Genomic DNA, 5,661 nt, shown 5'->3' on the forward strand with positions numbered 1-5,661 from the left:
AAACATAGATGGTCAAAGGATCAAGTGTTACCCAACATGTGTGTGTGTGTGGATGAGCTGTGCTTTAGTAGACAGAGGTGCGTGTGTGGATGAGCTGTGCTTTAGTAGATAGAGGTTCCGGTCCCTGTGGATAACATCGATCCTATATTTTATAGTAATAATATTGATTGATACTTGTGATTTATATTTGTCCAAGTATAAATAAAATAATTATATATATAATACATTTAGAAATAATAAAAGAAAGATCCAGATAAAAAATTAAGACCTCTTTGTTTTAAACTTGAAAAAAGTGATTTTCATGTTATTTTTGAACTTTATCAGGACAATTTATTTCTTTTTTTCGCATTTGATTACTTTTTAGGAGATATTTAGAATGTATCTCCAAAACCATCATAAATCTAATTTTTTTCAATATCTTCATTATTTTAAAAGACTTAAATAAACATTCTAAATTCTTTAAATTTTTTAATAAATAAATAATTTGAAAAATTAAAAATGGGCTGTTAATTTCACGCATATACAATTATTTTATAATCCCTCAAAATATTTATTCAAAAAAAAATCTATAAGCCCCATGCCACGAGGGTATAAGTATAACGCGAGAGAGGGAGCAACATGTTCAAACCGCCATGGCTGACCAAAAACCACCGACCCCATGAAACCTTAAACCGAAAAACAAACCTTGACTCTATCAGAGTCAATCCCTCCCCCCATTTTTCTTACCGTCGACATATCCATCTGTACATAACCTTCCCTTCCTCTCTTCTTTCTCTGCAATAATCCGGCTGAAGAAGAAGATTTCTGATCTCACAAACTCTCTCTCTTCATGCACTGAAACTGACGGCGAAGAAGATCGATCCGAAAATTCTGTCATCCGCTACTTAGTTCAAGCATTAATACTCTGGTTTCTGATATGGGGAATGCGATTGTGACCCCTTGTTTTGTGCAGCAAAACCCTACTTCATCGTCATCGTCATCGTCATCATAAAACTTGTCTTCAACGACGGCCCGGCGAGGTTCCTGAGAGGGAAACACGTCGCCGGCGAGATCATGTTCGAGTTCCCGGACAAGATGGTGTGCCACGCCGACTCCTTCTTCATGGGCATGCCCGTCCCGGCGTTAGCCCTAGACGACGAGCTCATGCCGGGCCAAACCTACTTCGTTCTTCCCATAGATGGCTTCGCATGTAAGGTCCTCTCGCCGTCGTGGCTCGCAGCCCTAGGGTCATCGTCGTCTTCATCATCATGCCCTAGTAACAAAACCAGTAAGTCGTCGTCATCGCCATGTCCGATCAAGTTTGGAGAGAACCCTAGTCCTTTTGAGTGCATAAAGGGCTCAAATGGGAGAGCTCTTATAAAGGTGAAGCCTGAGTTCATCACAAGGCTTATGAACGGACATGATGACGACGGCAGAGAAACTGATCATGGTAATGGTAATAGTGACGATAGTAATTATAGCTTTCTGTGTAGTACTCCTGAGTTGAAGAAGCACTATGATCAGCTTGTGAAGTCCAAGGACCAGGTTTGGTCACCTAAGCTTGAGACCATTTCGGAATATAAGGTTAGGCTTTCGCCTTGCAGATTCTTGGGCTTACAATGGAAAGAAAAAGAGAAAAATGTATGTTAATTAATGTTCAGAAGAGTAGAGATATATCCATGGATGATCATTTTTTTCCCGGAAGAATTGTGCAATGATAGATCAAATGATCTCGTCTCGTGAAGTGCTGATTAATTTCAATTTTTTCCTTTCCTTGTTCATAAGAAGTTTTGGAATCAATATGATATGATGCTTGATGAGTGGCCACTCATTTTCTTAATCTAATTATGTAATAGAAGATAGAGAGATGAGACTATATATATATATATATATCCCCAATTCTTGGCCATGATCCATTTATGGTGTAGTTCACCGATTCATCTGATACAATAATAACGTGTCAATATATAGTTTTCCCCCTCCTTGTTCATATATAGTCTTGTACTACCTCTGGTCCAGAATGTTAAAAAGGTCAGTTGGGTATCATTTAGAACTCATAAATACAAAAATTAACATTATTCTGCCCATAAACAAATATTCATATTTTCATATCGTCACGTCATGTTGCTGACAAATCTGCAGTTACAATAATACTAAGAAAAATTACAGCAATGGTAAGCCAAATAACAAAAAACCAAAAGTGTTTTGATAGCAACTAGTTTTTGTAGTATTCAGTGATAAGTGCACATCAACATAATCTATCCACTTAATGTTTCTTTGTCACCAACATTTGTAGATCATCATATGAACATAGTACCCAAACAATATCTATCTATTAATAGTCAATAATCTATAAACTGTAATCTTGAAAAGAGAAGAAATTTAGTTTGCTCAAGGGAGCTTCATCTTCAACTTGTAAAACCCAAATAATATCTTCCAACTCTGGCATTCAGAGAGGGATTTGAAGTAGAGGAAATGGTTTGTAGCGGTGTTGCCGGAGGATTTGATGAAGTTTGAAGGGGAGGAGGCAACAACAAAGAGGGAGGTGGCGACAGTGAAGAGAGAGAGAGGAGAAAGTAGAGAGGATTTAGCCATCGTGGTGAATGGTGATGAGGAAATGAAAGACAATGCAAAGAAGATACGAGAAGGAAGGTTTAGTTTTATAGAGAGATGAGGTAGGGATGAGAAAAGGGGTTTTGAGGGGAAGGAAAAGGAAGAGGAAGGAGAGGATAAGGAAAGAGAAGGAGGAAGAGAGGGATTGGAAGAGAAGAATAAAAGAGGAGAAAGAAAAAGAAAGAAAGAGCATTTTGGTCTTTTAACTAACACTTCATAATCTATATTGAAGACCTGGTCTCTAATAGTAATTTTATTAATTTAAGAACCCATATTGCAATTTCATAATTTTAGGTTCTTTATTTGTGATTTTCTCCAATAATAATTTTAGATATCGAAATGTTTTTGTATACATACATATATATATTTATATAGATAAATATGGCAACTCGTCATGATCGTAAGTAGCGTTTTGTGAAAATAGTTCTAGCCACAAACTTGAGTCTGACCTGCTTATTCACTAAACGTGTTAGATTATGCTATAAGTTTTTCATATGTAGACTGTTTAGCCCATTTTCAACCTCTTACATCCCATTCTCGGAAATGCCAAAATTCAAAGCAAGTTATTAATAAATTTGTACTTTGTTTCTTCTTTTGGTTATGAGATTTGACCATTGATTTATGTAATACCCAAATACATGTCATGATGTTATTCCCAAATTTAGAAAAGTAGAAAAATGGAAACAAAAGCTGGTTTTAATTAGGTTCGAAGATATTATATATATATATATATATATATATATAAAGCAAGATCAAAGCTTAAAGCTTTTATAATTTCTCTTAAGGGAATTAAACATAGATGGTTAAAGGATCAAGTGTTACCCAACATGTGCGTGTGTGGATGAGCTGTGCTTTAGTAGATAGAGGTGCGTGACTGCCTGTGTGGATGAGCTGTGCTTTAGTAGACAGAGGCTCCGGTCCCCGTGGATAACATCGATCCTATATTTTATAGTAATTAATATTGATTGATACTTGTGATTTATATTTGTCCAAGTATAAATAAAATATTATATATATAATACATTTAGAAATAATAAAATAAAGATCCAGATAAAAAATTAAGACCTCTTTGTTTTAAACTTGAAAAAAGTGATTTTCGTGTTATTTTTGAATTTATCAGGAGCAATTTATTTCTTTTTTTCGCATTTGATTACTTTTTAGGAGATATTTAGAATGTATCTCCAAAACCATCATAAATCTATTTTTTTCAATATTTTCATTATTTTTAAACACTTAAATAAACATTCTAAAATTTCTTAAAATTTTTTTAATAAATAAATAATTTGAAAAATTAAAACAAATGGGCTGTTAATTTCACGCATATACAATTATATTATAATCCCTCAAAATATTTATTCAAAAAAAAAATCTATAATCCCCATGCCACGAGGGTATAAGTATAACGCGAGAGAGGGAGCAACGTGTTCAAACCGCCACGGCTGACCAAAAACCACCGACCCCATGAAACCTTAAACCGAAAAACAAACCTTGACTCTATCAGAGTCAATCCCTCCCCCCTTTTGTCTCACGGTCGACATTTCCGTCTGTATATAACCTTCCCCTCCTCTCCTCTTTCTCTGCAATAATCCAGCTGAAGAAGAAGATTTTCTGATCTTCCAAACTCTCTCTCTCTCTTCATGCACTGAAACTGACGGCGAAGAAGATCGATCTGAAAATTCTGTCATCCGACTACTTAGTTCAAGCATTAGTACTCTGGTTTCTGACATGGGGAATGCGATTGTGACCCCTTGTTTTGTGCAGCAAAACCCTACTTCATCGTCGTCGTCATCAATAAAACTTGTCTTCAACGACGGCCCGGCGAGATTCCTGAGAGGGAAACACGTCGCCGGCGAGATCATGTTCGAGTTCCCGGAAATGATGGCGTGCCACGCCGACTCCTTCTTCATGGGCATGCCCGTCCCGGCGTTAGCCCTAGACGACGAGCTCATGCCGGGCCAAACCTACTTCATTCTTCCCATAGATGGCTTCGCATGTAAGGTCCTCTCGCCGTCGTGGCTCGCAGCCCTAGGGTCATCGTCGTCTTCATCATCATGCCCTAGTAACAAAACCAGTAAGTCGTCGTCATCGCCATGTCCGATCAAGTTTGGAGAGAACCCTAGTCCTTTTGACTACATAAAGGGCTCAATGGGAGAGCTCTTATAAAGGTGAAGCCTGAGTTCATCACAAGGCTTATGAACGGACATGATGACGACGACAGAGAAACTGATCATGGTAATGGTAATAGTGACGATAGTAATTATAGCTTTCTGTGTAGTACTCCTGAGTTGAAGAAGCATTACGATCAGCTTGTGAAGTCGAAGGATCAGGTTTGGTCTCCTAAGCTTGAGACCATTTCGGAGCATAAGGTCAGGTCTTCGCCTTGCAGATTCTTGGGCTTACAATGGAAAGAAAAAGAGAAAAATGTATATTAATTAATGTTCAGAAGAGTAGAGATATATCCATGGATGATCATTGTTTTCCGGGAAGAATTGTACAATGATAGATCAAATGATCTCGTCTCGTGAAGTGCTGATTAAGTTCAATTTTTTCCTTTCCTTGTTCATAAGAGGTTTTGGAATCAATATGATATGATGCTTCATGACTGGCCACTAATTTTCTTTGATTGTGTAATAGAAGATAGAGAGATGAGACCATACATATATAAATGCACATATCCCCAATTCTTGGCCATGATCCATTTATGGTATAGTTCACCGATTCATCGGATACAATAATGTGTCAATATATAGTTTTCCCCCTCCTTGTTCATATATACTACCTCCGGTCCTTAATATAAGATCCCGTTTGATTTTTATTTTGGTCCTAAATATAAGACCCCAATTCACTTCGTCTCTTATATTTATATATTTTTTTCCAAAGTAGCCCTTCTAATAATGATAGTTATAGTCAATACACTTGATTAGCAAGGATATTTTAGAAAGGATAACACCTATTTAGGACAAATAACTAACTCAACTTATTTCCTTAATCTCCTCAAATTAGTCAACTGGCTCTTATAATTAGGACCAGAGGTAGTAGTTTTGTACTACCTGTGGTCCAGAAATGTTA

The 5,661-nt window shown here is 36.8% G+C and overlaps 2 pseudogenes; both read left to right on the forward strand.

The window, feature by feature from the left end:
- Positions 1–916: 916 nt before the first annotated feature.
- Positions 917–1,629, forward strand: LOC114760193 (uncharacterized; annotated as a pseudogene).
- Positions 1,630–4,317: 2,688 nt separating this feature from the next.
- LOC114760192 (uncharacterized) lies at positions 4,318–5,024 on the forward strand (annotated as a pseudogene).
- Positions 5,025–5,661: the final 637 nt, after the last annotated feature.

The sequence above is a fragment of the Neltuma alba genome, unplaced genomic scaffold, assembly GCF_004799145.2.
Source record: "Neltuma alba isolate B1F8T4 unplaced genomic scaffold, ASM479914v2 tig00010945_pilon, whole genome shotgun sequence".
NCBI lineage: Eukaryota > Viridiplantae > Streptophyta > Magnoliopsida > Fabales > Fabaceae > Neltuma > Neltuma alba.